Source organism: Balaenoptera ricei, chromosome 8 (assembly GCF_028023285.1).
Source record: "Balaenoptera ricei isolate mBalRic1 chromosome 8, mBalRic1.hap2, whole genome shotgun sequence".
NCBI classification, from domain to species: Eukaryota; Metazoa; Chordata; class Mammalia; order Artiodactyla; family Balaenopteridae; genus Balaenoptera; species Balaenoptera ricei.
In genome coordinates, this window is record NC_082646.1 from 23,328,560 (window position 1) to 23,345,714 (window position 17,155).

The 17,155-nt window shown below is 47.0% G+C and overlaps 1 pseudogene; it reads right to left on the reverse strand.

The window, feature by feature from the left end:
• Positions 1–13,445: 13,445 nt before the first annotated feature.
• On the reverse strand, positions 13,446–17,149 carry LOC132369703 (serine/arginine-rich splicing factor 3-like; annotated as a pseudogene).
• Positions 17,150–17,155: the final 6 nt, after the last annotated feature.

Sequence of the window (17,155 nt, forward strand, 5' to 3'; positions counted from 1 at the left end):
TATTATAAACAGAATTATAAAGAAATCCTAAAATTTCAGTAAGAAAGAGGCAAATCCCGAAATGGGCAAAATGATATGAGTAGGCAATTTATACAAGACATAACAAATGACCGATAAATATGCTCAACTTCACTGGGAATCAGGTAAATACAAATTAAAATGTGGTATTACTTTTTATCCATTGACAGATAATGCCTATTTTGGAGATTTGGCAGAATCTATAATTAACATTTTAAAATGCAGTTTTCCTTCTAAGAATTTAGTGTACAGAAATACTTGTACATGTAAGCAAAAAAATATGTACAAGGATGTTCATTAAAGTATCGATTATAACAAAAAAAAATCTAAGTAATCCATATGCCCATCAACAGAATAAGTTAAATAAATCATACTATGAAATAATAAATAACCATCTAAAGAATAAAGTAGGTCTACATATAAAAGCCTACACCACGACTATCTGAGGTACGTACGTATCCTGCTCATTCTGTCCCTTCACTTTTCATCTCTTTACACTTCATTATTTATCTTTATGAAACTTAACAATATAGTGACATTTTCCCCCCAACTTGTTTATTATCTTCTTCTTACTTGAATAAAATTCACTTAGGCAAGGACCATATTTTGTTCCTTGCTCTGTCCTTTGCAACTAGAACAGAGCCGTAAGCATAAAAATATTTCCTGAATAAATACATGAATACTGATGTAGAAAGATATCAACATTACATCAGGTGAAAAGTGCCTCAGTAAAGCAGGCGTGGTATGTGTCTGCTTAAGTTGATTTTAAAAACAAAATGTATATGTACAAGAACATAAGCAAAAAATTTCAAGATATATAAACCCAAGCGATTAACAGTGTAATCAAAGAGTGAAATCAATGAGAGAATTTTACATTTTTACTTGTCTGTACCCTTCTATATTGCTTACCTTTAAAAACAACAACAACAACAAAGACCACGTAGTTTCCTATTGTGTAATCTTCGCAAATAATTTTTTTAAAAACCTTTAGATCTTCAAAGAAAAATATCAAGAATAACTTACTTATTTCCATATTTCTAACAAAAATTCCAAAGGAACTACCATAATAATTTGTATTATTTTGAGGTATATAGGATTAACTTGCTGGTATATGTAATTCAGTCTGAAATGCACATGCAACCCAATAATTTTTAAATGAATGCAAAACGTCTTGGCATCAAAATCAGTCATTGTAAGATTCAGTTAAAGCAACTGCTTGGTTTCCCAAGAGAAGAAAAATCAGGAGAATATTATATTCTTTCCCTTCATTCTTTTTCCTTCTGTATCCAATTAAATTTTTCTGAAAGTCAGGTTTATTGAAGTATAACTTCGAATATATTCACCCATTTTTAGTTGTAGAAATCTGTGAATTTTGACAACTATATAGTTACGTAATTGCCACCATAAACAAGATAGACAATATTTCTTATATTCAAAAATTTCTCTTGTTCCTTTATAGGCAATCTCTTACCACTACCCTCTGCCCCTAGCAATCATGTTTTCTGTTACTTTCATTTTCTCTTTCACAGAATGAAATGGAATCATCCAGAGTTTTGAGTGCAGCTTCTTTCACAAATGCACAATGCCTTTAAGATTCATCCACCCTACAGCATGCGTTAGCAGTTCATTCCTTTTTATTGCTGAATATTACCTGACTAGGATCTCTAGTAGTATGTTGAGTAGGAATGATAAGAATGGGCAACTCTGCCTTGTTCTCAACCTTAGGGGGAAAGCATTCATTCTCACCATTAAGTATGACATTCGTTCCAGGTTTTTCATAAATACCCTGTATGAGGTTAAAAAAATTCTCAGCAAACACAAGAATTCTCTGAAAATTTTGCTGAAAATTTTTTCAACACTGCATGTTGAATTTTGCCAAATTCTTTCTGTATATATAGTGAGATTATAAAATAATTTTTCTTGAGTATATAAATGTAGTGAATTACACTGATTGATTAGCAAATGTTAAATCAACTTTGCATTCCTAGAATATACACCATTTGTTCATGATGTATAATCTTGTTTATATATTGCTAGATTCTGTTTGCTAATATTTTGTTAGGATTTTACATCTAGGTTCATTGCATATTGGTCTATAATTTTCTTTTCTTATAATATCTTTGCTTGGGTTTTGGTATTAGGGTAATAATGCAGGTCTTATGAGTTGGGAAGTGACTCCTCATCATCTATTTTCTGGAAAAGTTTCTGCAGAATTTGAATTATGTCTTCCTTTCATATAATTCACAGATGAAGCCATTCAGATGTGGAGTTTTCTTTGCTGGAGGGTTTTTAATTAGAAATACTATTTCTCTGTTAGATATAATATTATTCTGGTTATTATTTATCTTGAGTGAAATTTGATATTTTGTGTTTTTCACAGAATTGTTCATTTCATCTAAGTTAAATTAGCTGGCAAAGTAATTCATAACACTCCCTTATTAACCTTTTAATGTATATGGCTGGGATAGCTTGTCTTTTCTCTCTCTTTCTCTCAATCACTTTTAATGATTCTTTCAAAGAACCTACTTCCACCTTTCAGTTTTATTTTCTTTGTTGTTTTTATTTTCAATTTCATTAATTTCTAGTTATGTTTGTTTTTGTTAATTTATATTCTACTGTTAGGTTTATTATTGCTTGCATTCTGCTTGCTTTGGTTTAATTTGCTCTTCTTTTTCCAATTTCTTTTTTTTTTAATTTATTTTTAATTAATTATTTATTTATTTCTGGTTGCATTGGGTCTTCATTGCTGCGTGCGGACTTTCTCTAGTTGCGTCGAGTGGGGGCTGTTCTTTGCTGTGGTGTGTGGGCTTCTCATTGTGATGGCTTCTCTTGTTTCGGAGCATGGGCTCCAAGTGCGTGGGTTTCAGTAGTTATGGCATGCGGGCTCAGTAGTTGTGGCTCGCAGGCTCTAGAGAACAGGCTCAGTAGTTGTGGTGCATGGGCTTAGTTGCTCCGCGGCATGTGGGATCTTCCCAGACCAGGGCTCGAACCCATGTCCCCTGCATTGGCAGGTGGATTCTTAACCACTGCGCCACCAGGGAAGTCCTTCCACTTCTTAATGTAGAGCTTGAGGTCACTGACTTTACTCTTTTTTAATATAAGCATTTAATGTTATAAATTTCCCTCTAAGCATTGCTTTAGCTGCATACCACAAATTCTGATATATTTCATTCAATTCAAAATAGTTTCTAATTTTCCATGTGGCTTCCTCTTTGACCTATGTATTATTTTTAAGGTATGTTATTTAATTTCTAGATATTCGGGGGTTTTCCAGAGATCTTTCCATTTTTTATTTTTAGTTTAATTCCATTAGTCAGAGAACACAGAATCTTTTCATCAGAGTCAAAATATTTTTGAAGTTTTATAGGAATTTTAAATAAAGTTAATGGAATGATAATTGACAGAAAGTCATACTGTACCAAAGCTGTATGCTTAAAAATGATAAAAATGATAAAATTTTACTACTCAATAAACATCAAATATGAGAAGGTTAAGAGTCAATTAAAAAGAAAGATTTCTAGTATCAATATTTCTTTTATATTTAACAACAACAAAAAAAATGAATGCTCCATTCTAAGAATCCTAAATTTCTGAAGGTGGAAAGGATCTTAAACATCACCTAATCAATGATAACCTATTCTCATGGTTATACATTGAACATTTACACCTTGTTCGAACTCTGAAGATTTACGTTTTAATATCTAGCCTCTATAATTCTATCATTTTGTTATTATCTATTAAATCTTATTTAACTACATTCTAGGGTCCTAACCTTTCCTCTTTCGTTCAGTCTATCCGTTCCCTTCTGGATCATTTCCTTCCCGACCAATTCACAAATAAATGTGCCCACCATCTCAAGTACTTTATAATCACGCCCTTCTGAGCTTCTCTTCCTGGACTAACTCATTTAAATACTAATATGTCCCCTTCGTTTCATCTTGAATCTTTTTGCATGTTTAAGTTATGTTTAAGTTAGGTAAGTTAACAAGGTAACGTCATCCATAAACACGTTTTAACTGATAATTTAAAATATCAGTTTCCACTGATAATTTTCAAATATTTCTCTCTCCCAAATAGACTTCTCTGCTGAGCTTCAGTTCTATTTTATCTAAACTGTTTGATATCTCTTCCTGGATGTGCTATAGACACTTCAATGAAACATATCTTAAATTGATATCTTTCTGTACTCTTTTCCCCATCTCCAAGAAGAGAAAGCTCTTCTTCCTCCTGTATTTCTTCTCAGAGGAACGTACAGAGCCTTGCCTTTACTATCTTCACTGTCTCCCTGGCTCCACTGCTCAGAGATAATACTCTACAATGGACAGCAACAGAGGAGGGGATAGACTGTCATCCAAATAAATGATTGAACCCTATCTAAATTATATATGTTTTAGGTTTTATATATATATAAATAAATAATATATATATAAAACCTAAAACTTAATCAAGCACAAATAATTAAAAGTCAGATTTCTAAGTATTCCAATTCCTTTTAAAATGTAAATAAGATTTATGACTCTTTTGTTAAAAACTGGTCAATGGCTCCCATTTCACTTAAAGCAATGCCAAAGTCTTTACAATGTCCCAAGGTAGGAAAAATTATTATATTTCAGTGACTCATGTAACCAAAGCTCTAAGAACACAATAGGTACTCAATGGAATAATTGCTGAATGAATAATTTCCAATATTTGGGTAAGATCTAAAAAAAAAGAATATTCTTGGCATATCAAACAATGGTGAGCAGCAGCAACCTTAGGACACTAGATACTTGCTCACTTAAATTCCTAAGTATTTATGAACCATATTTGATAAATTTCAGTAATAACTGGAACAGGTCACTGCTACCTATTATAAAAAATACTTTTCTTTATCTATTAATTTTACTTTATTTGAGTCGAGGTAGTATTTAAAAGGACGTACATTTTTTATGCCATGTAATAAGAATAAAGACACTACTTCTGCTCGCTTGTGACTTTCACTCAATTTTTAAATCCTGAAACTAGAAAAAATGGTAACCCTTTTCGTAGGTGAGGCTTTAAAACATTTGTATTATCAATCTCAATGAACTTACAAAAAGATGCCTTTTAATTTTAAAATTAATTGTATTTTGCATAGAAATGAGTCCTAAAAATCTGAATTTATATATAGAAGCCAAATAGACTCTACAACCAAATAAAGGGTAAAGCGATGCTTACCCTCCTCCACCCACACCAAAAAATGCTTCAGAAAACAGGCAATCACCTTGTCATGCTTCCTTGTTTGAGGAACACACATTAGTCCAAAACAGTGCAAGACTAAGATATAAATATATACAAAATTCACATGATAATTTTTTAAGGCAAAGAAATATAACAAGGTTAAAAATTTATTCCCAGTCTTCAATTCTAAAAGCCGGATGGATGTTATTATAAAGAAACCTTTCAAAGAGCACATTTTAAACTACTTAGTAAATGATTTCACTGTAGCAATCAAGAATAGATAGCTATATAGAGGAAAAATGAAAACCCCAACTGTCTTAAGCTATAAGAAGAGGTGTTTGTGGCTTTAGATACAATCATTATAGACAGCTGTGAAAGTACTTTATCTCACTAATCTTAAACTGAAAGAAAGAGGTATTTTGGCAAGCTGTGCTAATGACCCAAAACATTGTGTTAAAGACATGTATGTCAAGGTATACGTGAAGAATAATGAATAAAATTAATTCATAAAATGTTAGCATGGACAAGAATCAATATTTTTCAAAATTACTTCATAAAGTAAGTAGACATTTAAGTAGATCCTCTATATCCTGAAGGTTATACTTAAGTAGCTATTATCAAGTAACTAGATTCCTTGCTTAGCACCGACCTCAAGAACCATTTCAAAGGACTAAAATACAGTAAGAGCTCTCCCTAACTAAGTTGGTGAGTATTTTTTGGCATGACCTGATAAAAGGTTCACAAAATGAGTCAAATGGCCCCTGGAAATTATACTGCTCTTTGCAAGCTGTCATTAAGTAACTCTTACTCTGGAATAATTTTACTAGACATACATAAAATCACAATCATGAAAATACATGCCTGGGAAAAAAACCTCAAACTTTGTCCTATCTTGGTTTCCCCAGTGAAATCTTACTTTTTAAATTCACTGATTTTGTTGTCTGCCGGCAGACAAGAAGTAGCAGGCATGCAGTCTGCATCACATAGTGTTTCCACAAAAGTTTTGTTTCCCTCCTAGGAATAGGACTATTTTGCAGTGAGTTGACGCAAATATGAAATTTAAATATCTTAAATTACAAAGATTAAAAATTAATTATCGTTTACATTATTAAAACAATCTTCATGGCCAATTCAACTCAGTAGATTTTCTTAGCTAATTAATTTGGATGTGAGTCTTAATAATGAGATCAGTAACTCCTGGTTGGTAGGATCTATGTCTTTACTAATCTATTTCTACCATAGCACTTCACACATCAAATGTCACAGACATAGCATATTTTATTTACTACATTTAAAATGTTTGAAAGAAACTAATACATTCAATTTTCAGAAAGAGCTTTGTAAGCATTCTCTAACTAAAATGTTCTATTTGTCTGCTGGTTATCAAGAACTCAGGATGCATTCTGAATAGCACCCTTTTAGCCTCCAACTCCCCACCAATCACTCTAAACTGAGCAGCTCTGAAATAGTTGTTAGCTCTTGTGTTGCTACTATATCCTACCCACAGTAAGAAGGGTTCTTGTGGTAGAAGGTGGAAAAGCAGTTATTATGCCAATACCACTGAAGTCTTATATTCCTATAGTCATATAGTAAATACCGTTTACATTATGGAAATCAAGGTTTATGCAATGTTTACGGCATAGACAATTGTGCTATAACACAATAAATGCATCCTGACGAACCTCACATTCTGCAAAATAGCACATTAAAAATAATAGGACTTAGGGAAAAAATAGGACTGGGGACATTCCACTCAAAACTTAAGCAACTCTAATCAGAACACCACAAATAAATATGTCTTAACTTTTAAAAGAAAAGAGAACCCTGTTACAGCACTTTCAAGAAAGAACCTTTAGGCAAACTAAGCCAAGACAAAGAAATTCAGGTGAATGAAAATCACATTAAATATATTATTTACTCTTTGACCTGGGGTATTCAAGTGTGTTAGTATACTTTACATTCAGCTCCTATTATCCCGTGGTACACAACCTAAAAATATTGGGAAAAACCATGTATGAACCAACGTACCCTCAGACTTCTACTACTGCCATCATTCACCTTAGATAGCCATATGTATAATCTAAATCAACACATTTTTGAAATTACCCCAGGAAAACAAATATAGACTAGAATTGTCCCAAGCAAACTGAAACATGGTCACCGCATCTACTTAATAATTGTACATGATATATAATATAGGAATATAGGCAACCACTAATCTCCTTTCTGTCTCTACAGATTTGCTATTATGGGCATTTCATATAAATGGGACCATACAATATGTGATCTTTTGAGAGTGGCTGCTTTTCTTTACAGAATGCTTTCATGGTTCATCCATGTTGTAACATGGATCAATATTTCATTCCTTTTTATAGCTGAATGCTATTCTATCGTACGGATATTCCACATTTTGTTTATTCATTTGTCAGATTGACATTTGAATTTTTTCCACCTTTTGTTTTTAGAAATATGCTTCTATGAACATTCACGTACAAGCTTTTGTGCAGACATAAGTTTCTATTTCTCTTAGGTATATATTTAGTAGTGGAACTGCTGGGTCATAGGGTAACTCTATGTTTAACACTTGCAGGAACTGTCAAGCTGTTTTGTAAAATGGTCGCACATTTTGTAAAATGGCTCAGACTGTACTTTCTATCCAAAGGTCTCCAAAGCCACTTTAGATGCAAAATGTTTAAAGTTGACCTTTGCTGCTGCCCAAATCGTAGCCACTGTGGGCAGTCTGCCAGATGGCATCTTAGGTTTCTCAGGAAGAAATTAGAATACACAAAGGGGGAACTAAGTGTACAATTACATAACGTAGATTTCATATTTAATTTTTGGGAAAAGCAATAATTAGGTGGCTTTTGGTTTTAACTGGAAATAGCCACTCATTGGGAAATAATTACTCGCTAATGGCCTTAGCGAGTCACTCTGGAGCTTCTCCTAGAACTAGAAAACCTAAGCTCTGCTCCCAGCAGAACCTGGAGCCGCTGCCCAGTGCTGGCGAGGCAGCACAGAACAGGGGCGTCGTCGCTGGAGGGAGCGGAGACGGCGCAGCCCCTCTGGAAAGGAGTTGGCCAGCTCCCTAGAAAGCGAACCGCCATTGCCCACTTTTCCCCAGTGTCACCTCTTGTGCAAGTCCAGTCCGCGTCCCAGCAGGATCCTGACGTTGACACGACTGCCCCTGTCATCCGTTGCCCTGGGAAGGCCCCCGGCGGCTTTCGGTCTGGGGCTCTTCCCAGTCAGGCGAGCGTTTGTGTACAGCTTCTGTGTGGACTTCAGCCTCCATTTCCCCGGGGTAAGTGCCCATGACTGCGGTTGCCGAGTCCTGCGACGGCTGCTTTTTGAGGAAGTTTCGCGGTAGGGGAGCGCCTGGCCTGAGCCCCGCGTGCCGGCCTCTGCCCATCTCTCTGCCGCCTCAACCCCAGGAGGGAAGGTCCACGTGGACCAGCGCTCCCTCTGCACCTGCTCTGCCCTCGGTCCTCAGGGTCACAGGGCTTCCCCAGACAATGGGCGGCGTGGGCCCCTCCCTGCGTCGCGCCCCACCCCCGCCTCATCCGGGTCCCCCGGCCCCCGTGGCTTTGGTGGGAGGGTCTCAAGGAAGGACCCCCTCCTCCCAGCCTACTCCACCCTCAGCCCCGGCTCCCACAGAGCTTCCGTCCCGACGCCAGGCCCGTGGGGCTCCCGCAGCAGCAGCAGCAGCAGCCCTGGGACTGCCGGGTTTCTGCAGCTCTTCAGTTCGGACTCCATCTACCCGGAGTCAGAGCCCGCAGGTCAGGGCTTGGCCCACGCCAGCCACAGGTCCACGTCGTCCTCTGCGCTTGTGGCCGACAGGCTGTGTCAGGAGTTCCCACGCCCCCAGCCCGAGTTCCGTTCGTTGGCTAGCGCGGGCCCCCAGAACACAGGCCCCCAGTCCACGGACTAGAGCACCGGGCTATTTGAAAGGAACAGCCAGGTGGAAGGAGGAGGTGGGGAGGCGTGGGGCGGGGCGCGGGGCGCGGGGCTTCTAGTCCGCCTGCAAGCACCCACCCCGCAGCTCTCTGAACCCCGTGTTTACCGAGATTTTGTTCCATGAGCACGATTACAGCGGGGGCCATGGGCAACGGATTCACGTTGCAACCCCTGGCCCTCTCCCCTCGCAGGAGGTGGGCAGGCAGGGGGGCCGTAAGATGCAACCCGGCCTGTGGCTTTAGGTTTAGGAGCTGTGTGCCAGGACTGGGGGCCAAGACCCGACCTCTTTCTCCCGTAATTCACAGCGCGGCTCCTGCTGGGCACGGAGGCTGGGGGACGACGGGAGGCTGAAGAGCATGGCGTCCACCTTCACCCCCTCCCTCCTCTCTTGGCTGAGCCCTGCGCCCGCGCGGGTTCCCAGTGGGGCCCCCCCCGGGGGGCCTGTCCCTTCAGGTCCTCCCAGCTGCCTGACACCCCTCTGCCCCTAGCGTGGACCCACAGAGCCCCCAGCTCTTCCCACTCCTGGTCCAGCAGGATGGGGTCCCTGCGGCACCCTGGACAGGCGGGCGATGGGCAGCCCAGCCCCTCCCGGGAGGCAGCCCCGTGGGGTGGGGAGGGGGGCGGGCACTGCGAGCCACCCATGGTCGAGCGCGTCACCTCGGTGCGTGGCGTGGGGCGCCGTGGCTACACGCATCTTGATGGCCGGGATCAGACCCAGCTCTGCCACCAACTGGCTGTGTCCCCGGAGGCCGGTCACTGGACCCCATTGTCCCTGTTCACCATCTGCAACGTGCGTGACCCGAGGACCCCCTCACAGGTGGTCGTGAGGGCTGACCGAGTCGGTTTGTGTGGAGGACAGAGAACAGTGAGGCCAGCAGGTGCGGAAAGAGCTTGTCACTCATGGTGCTGGGCAGGGGCACGCCTTGTCACCTAGGGCCTCCCAGGAGCACGAGGGTTCGGCAGGAATGAGGGGAGGGGTGGCTGGGGACTGGAGCCTGAGGTGTGGGTCCCCGGGAAGGAGCAGGCTCAGGATTGGCTAGAATGAGCCCGGGGCTCCGGGCCTCTCCGGGGTGATGAGGGCAGGGGGACGGTGGCCCCGAGTGTGGGAGCCCCGTACAGAAGGGGCTGGGGTGCAGCCCTGCGCTGGCTGGTTTGCGTCAGAAAGTGACAGACACGGTGAACGCGGGTACCAGGCCCGACCCAGGGCTCAGCGACAGTTCTTATTCCTCAACACAAACGCTGTCCCGCTTCGGCCGGTGCTGTGCCTTGCGGTGGAGGAAAGCGGGACTCAGAGGACTGTGGGACTCCGGCATCCAGGGTGGGGCCCGGGCACGTGGGCCCCGGAGTCCACCGGAGCGGCGGGCACATGGAGCTTCGAGGCTGGGGAAGGTGAGGTTGTGGACAGTGGGGCTGCGCAGACCGCCTTGACACTTGAGAACCACTGGCCCGAGGGACCACGGGGACGCCCGTGGAGGGGGGCGCCCAGGAGAGGCGGCCTGCTGGCGCGGGGCGGGGTCCTGAGTGCCGCCCCGCCCTCCCAGGGCGCCCTGTGCTCCTGCCCAGTCGTGGCCGGTGGGGCCGTGAGGCTGCAGGGAGGCCAGTGCCCGGCACGGCGCCTGCTGCCCGCAGAGGCCCGGTGTCCCTCAGGCTGCTTCTGAGCCAGGCGTGCCCGACGAGCCCCTGCGCCTGGCAGAGCCAGCGGGCACGCTCCCCCAGCGCCCCTCCTGTCCTCCGACAGGCACGTCTGCTCAGCCCGGGAGCGGGGCCGGGCGCGCTGAGTCCTGGGCTGGGCAGGGGGCGCAGCCTGGGCAGGTCCTCGAGGCACCCCGCCTGCTGCTGGCCCGGCAGGGGCCCCGGGGAACCGGCACCTTCCTCCGCGCCCCACGTCGCTCCCTCCCCCAGGCTGGTCCGTTTCTACCTGTTTCTGCGAACCAGATAGACCCTGAAGGGACAGAAACTTAGCTCCGTTGAAATGGCTGAAGCTTAGGCTATCACCTTGGGGTAACTCCTGAGGAGGGTCCTAACAGTTAGGACCCGAGGCCCTTTCTTTCCCATCTCCCTCCTCTCGTCCGCCTCATCCGCCTCTTCTCCTTGAACCCCCCTCCGTGCTCCCGCCCCCCGATTTTACAGCCGTCTTCTTCCTTCAGAAAATCAAGAGCATCAAGAAGAAGCTGAGGACTTCCCTGTTAGCGCAGCGGTTAAGAATCCGCCTGCCCATGCTGGAGACATGGGTTTGAGCCCTGGTCCGGGAAGATCCCACATGCCACGGAGCAGCTAAGCCCGTGCGCCGCAACTATTGACCCAGCGCTCTAGAGCCCGTGAGCCACAATTACTGAGCCTGTTTGCCACAACTGCTGAAGCCCGTGCGCCTAGAGCCCATGCTCCGCAACAAGAGAAGCCACTACAATGAGAAACCTGCTCGCCGCAACTGGAGAAAGCCCGTGTGCAGCAACGAAGACCCAATGCAGTCACAAATAAATAAATAAATTAATTAATTTTTTAAGTTTTAAAAAATAAAAAAAAATAAGCTGAGTCTCCTGTGCATCGACTTCAACAAGAACCTGAACGGGGACGTGACCTTCCTGCCATTCACACGCGAGGAGCTGGGTGCGTGTGGGCCCCGCGGGGTGGTCGAGAGGCGTCTGTGTGCCCTGCCCCCGGGAAGGCCTTCTTCTCCTGAGGCGCTCAGAGTGTTTGGGTCCCAAGGTTCTGGATCCTTCCTAGGGGAAGGTGGCGGTCTGTCTACCGAGATTCTGCCCCGAAGGAGGTTGTCCCTCGAGACCCCGCCCCGCCCCTGCTCTCTGTGATGTTTCTTTAATCTCACAGGGTCCTCCTGCACCTGACCCGGCGTGGGGTCTTGAAGGGCTGGGGCCTGGGCGGCTTTTTCAGCTTCTGCCCTCTTCCCCGAATGCTTTATTTTGAAGTCTAAATTTTTTTTTTTAACAGCTAACATTATTTATTTATTTATTTATTTATGGCTGTGTTGGGTCTTCGTTTCTGTGCGAGGGCTTTCTCTAGTTGTGGCAAGCGGGGGCCACTCTTCATCGCGGTGCGCGGGCCTCTCTTGCTGCAGAGCACAGGCTCCAGACGCGCAAGCTCAGCAATTGTGGCTCAGGGGCCCAGCCGCTTCACGGCATGTGGGATCTTCCCAGACCAGGGCTCGAACCCGTGTGCCCTGCATTGGCAGGCAGATTCTCAAACACTGCGCCACCAGGGAAGCCCCCGAATGCTTTAGTTTGAAAACTTCACACCTGTAGGGAAGTGGCAAGAATAGTACCAGGGAGACCCCATGTGCTCCCCGGGCCGGCCTCCCTGAGTGGATGCCATGTGTGCTTTTCCTGCGCTGGGGCTTCTGGACGCATCGCCAGGAGCAAGGGCGCCTCCTGAGGCCCCGGGTGCAGGCCCCCCTCGGGAAGCAGAGCGTGGAGCTGTCCCCCAGCCATCCCAATGGCGGTCTTCTTTTAAAAATTAATTAATTAATTTTTGGCTGCGTTGGGTCTTCGTTGCTGCACGCGGGCTTTCTCTAGTTGCGGCGAGCAGGGGCCCCTCTTCGTTGCGGGCACATGCCTCTCATTACGGTGCCTTCTTTCGTTTCGGAGCACGGGCTCTAGACGTGCCGGGTTCTGTAGTTGTGGCACGGGGGCTCAGTAGTTGTGGCTCCCAGGATCTAGAGCGCAGGCTCAGTAGTTGTGGCCCACGGGCTTAGTTGATCTGCGGCACGTGGGATCTTCCCGGACCAGGGCTCGAACCCGCGTCCCCTGCATTGGCAGGAGGATTCTTTTTTTTTTTTCTTTTGGAACCAAAACTTTCATCCCAAGGATTGTCACAAAACATATTACAAATGACAGCATGAAAAAAAAAACTGCACAGTAACTCAAAGTTCAGCTCTACAATATACTCTTAATCTGGCAGGACATTGGTGTCTTGAATACTCTCAAATTCCCAAGTAATATTACAAAGAGCTTTGTATTCATGTACAGCAATCACACAGGGGACTTATGCCCTAAATCAAAGGTAAACTAACTTTCTTGAAACTTCTTCGATTCTAAAGTCACTGGACAACCTCTTGTCCGGTGTGAAGACTAGTGGAATTTTTAAACCTCTAATCTAGGGTAAGGGTGCAGCTTTAAGTTTTACCTGCTGCCTTGTGTTCACAGCACCTTTTAAAGACTGCTTGCTTAACTACAGCTGCATGCCATATCCCAGCTACAGAAAGCCTTTTCAATGTTTGCCAGTGTTGTTTCCATAATAGTAAACATCACACTTTAGCTGGGCAGGAGTCAGAGTTTTATTATCCGTCTAGGCAAGACCAAAAATTCAAAGCAAATTCAATTTTGCTTAAGGGAACATTGGAAGGTAACAATTCTTCATATTACATGCCTCATAGGACCCATTTCAAACCATACAGAATGACACCTTTATGTGTCACTGTCCCAAGAGACAAACAAATGTGAACAGCTAAAACATTTAAAAAGTGCACCAAGCTTCGGAAGTCTCAAACAGAACTTGAATTTTCTGTACATACTCCTGTCAAATGAAGTTACTTCCTGTACACCACTCTTCTTGCAAAGTGGTCCTCTATTTCCTTTCATTTGACCTAGATCGGCTAGGAGACCTAGAGAAAGATCGGGACGGCTTGTGATTTCTCTCCTGGGACAGGGATCTCTCTCTTCTCCTATATCTAGAAAGGGACCTGCTCTGGCTGAGGGAGAAGCTTCTCCGTCTCGGACATGTGTGGCGAGGTGGAGGACTCCTCCTCCGGTAATCATCTCGAGGGCGACGACCCCAAGAAGGAGGCGGTCACGATTTCGACTTCTCTTTTCCCCATTCGACAGGTCCACTCTTACTCGGCAGCCACATAGCGTCCTCCCATCTAGTTCTCGGACAGCATCGGCTGCATCTCGGGGATCTTCACGTTCAACAGGAGCGAAGCCGGGAGGGTTTTTAGCAACCCACACACTTCAGAGTGGTCCATAATAGCCTAAAGCTCGTTCCAAATCAGCCTTGTTACCACTGTTTCCAAGATTCCCTACATAAACTTGACAGTCCAACGGACAGGCATCACGATGCAAGACCCTCGTGGCTCCTGGGTTTCACAGGCCACAGGGTGATCCCGGGCCTCTAGAATCTGGCAGCTGCATCTGCTCGCACAAGCTGTCCTGTGGGGATGCTTTTCCCCCTTTGTGTCCAGCCCGGGGCCCTACTGGCTTGGCCCCGCCTCCCGGGTGAGAGGGTGAACCCCAGCTCCCTGGAGCAGACACTCAGAGCCCTGTTGACCGGACTCACGGGACTGGGGCAGCGGCTGGACATGTGTGGCCAGCCTGGTGGTGTTTGGCCCCGTCTGCAGTTCCAGTTCCAGCTGAGAAAGAGCCTCGCTCTGTAATTTTCTCCCGGTTATGTAAGGATCCCCGGTGTCATTTGACAGAAATGTAGATGGTGTGTTCTTTCTCTGTTTTCTCCCTGCTTCCTCTCCTCCCTCTCTGCCTCCCTCTCTCCCTGTCCCTCTTTCCCTGTCCCGCTCTCCCTCTACCTCTTCCCCTCTCCCTCTCTCTCTCTCCATCCGTCTCTTCCTCTCTCCCTCTCCCTCCCTCTCTTTCCTCTCCCTCTCTTTCCTCTCCCTCTCTCCCTCTTCCCTCTTCCTCTCCCTCTCTCCCTCCCCCTCTCTCCTTCTCTCCCTCCCCCTCTCTCCCTCTCTCCCTCCCCCTCTCTCCCTCCATCTCTCCCTGTGCCTGTTTCCCTGTCCTTGTTTCCCTGTTCCGCTGTGCCTCTACCTCTTTCCCTCTCCCTACCTCTCCCTCTCCCTCCACCTCCTTCCCTCTCTGGAGAGGGAGGGGGAGAGGGAGAGAAAGGGGGGGAGAGGGAGAGAGGGATAGAGGGAGGGAGGGAAAGACATCTCTCCCTCCCTCTATACCTCTCTCCCTCCCTCTCTCCCTCTCCCTCTTGGAGGGAGAGGGAGAAGAGGGAGAAGAGGGAGGGAGGGAGAGGGAGAGAGGGAGGGAGGGAGAGATGTCTCTCCCTCCCTCTCCTCCCTTTCCCTCTTCCTCCGTCTCTCCATCTCCCTCACTCCCTCTCAGAGAGGGAGAGACGGAGGGAGAGGCAGAGACAAGGGAGAGGGAGAGAGGGAGAGGGAGAAGGAGGGGGGAGAGAGGGAGAGAGAGAGAGGTCTTTTCCTCCCTCCCTCTCTCTCCTCCTTCTCTCCCTCTCTCCCTCTCTCCCTCCTCTCTCCCTCTCCCTCCCTCCATCACTTTCCCTCCTTCTCACTCTCCCTCTCTCCCTCCCAGAGAGGGAGAGACAGAGGGAGAGGGAGAGGGGGGAGAGAGGGACACGGAGAGGGAGGGAGGGAGACAGAGGGGGAAGCAGGCACCCTCTCTCCTTCTCCCTCTCCCTACCTCCTTCTCCGACTCCCCCTCTCCTTCGCTCCCTCCCTCTCCTCTCCCTCTGTCTCTCCCTCTCCCTCACTCCCTCCCAGAGAGGGAGAGATGGAGGGAGAGGCAGAGACGAGGGAGATGGAGAGAGGGAGAGGGGAGAGAGGGAGGGAGAGGCAGAGACGAGGGAGATGGAGAGAGGGAGAGGGAGAGGGAGAGGGAGGGGTGAGAGAGGGAAAGGGAGAGATGTCTCGCCCTCCTTCCCTCTCCCTCCCTCGCCCTTTCCCTTCCTCTCTCCCTCTCCCTCCCTCTGGCTCTCCCTCTCCCTCCGTCTCTCCCTCTCACTCACTCCCTCCCTCTCACTCACTCCCTCCCAGAGAGGGAGAGACGGAGGGAGAGGGAGAGACAAGGGAGAGGGGGAGAGGGAGGGGGGAGAGAGGGAGAGAAGGAGGAGAGAGGGAAAGGGAGGAAGAGACCTCTCTCTCTCTCCCTCTCCCTTGTCTCTGCCTCTTCCTCCATCTCTCTGTCTCTGGGAGGGAGTGAGGGAGATGGAGAGATGGAGGGAGAGGGAGGAGAGGGAGCGAGGGAGAGGGAGGGAGAGAGGGAGGGAGAGAGGGAGAGCGAAAGAGGTAGAGGAAGAGTGGAACAGGGAAACAGGGACAGGGAAAGGGGGACAGGGAGAGAGGGAGAGGGGGAGAGGGAGAGGGAGAGCGGAGCAGGGAAACAGGGACTGGGAAAGAGGGAGGCAGAGAGGGAGAGGAAACGGGGAGAGGGAGGAGGGACGGATAGAGGGAGAGGGAGAGAGGGACGGGGGAAGAGAGACAGGGATGGAGGGAGGGAGAGAGGGACAGGGAGAGAGGGAGGCAGAGAGGCAGAAGAAGAGATGGAGGGAGAGTGAGAGGCAGGGAGGTAGAGGGAGGGAGGGAGGGAGAGAGGGACACAGAGAGGGAGACAGGGAGAAGGGCTGATGGGGGCTCCCTCCCCCTCCCATCCTCTGCCCACTGCTTTCTCTTTTTTCTGCTTCAACAAACACCAGGCGCCTTTTAGATCAGCCCTGAAGTCAACGCTGATGCTTGGACGGCCTGACCTCCCCGCTGCCTTCCAGCCCGGGACCACAGCCAGGAGATGAAGTCTGCGGGCCCTGGGCGGCAGCGGCGGGCTGCACAGGCACCTCCTCTGACGCCCTATCTCTCCTCGTTTACGAGGCAGCCGCCAGCTCCCCTCCCTGACTCCCCCAGATTTGGGGCCTTTTTAATATGTCTCGATAATGTCGTGAGCTACTATTTAACTTTTCCACGAGGACCCATCTCCCGAAATGCAGTGGTTTTCAGCCTTGGCTCCACTAGAGAACCCCCAGGGAAGGGAGAGAAGTCTCTCCCTCCCTCTCTCTCCCTCTCCCTCCGTATCTCCTTCTGGCTCTCTCCCTCTCCCTCTGGGGTGATGCCCGATGAGCTCAGATTCGCAGATGTTCCCCCCATCCCCTCTCTGTGCCTTGCGTGGGGTCTGGGCCTTCTCACTGTGGCCTGGGTACAGCCTTGACATTCAGACATCGGTTCCTGCAAGGACACTTGCGTTTGGTCCATACCGCTGCAGCCTATGCTTCTCCCGTTTAGCATCTTCAG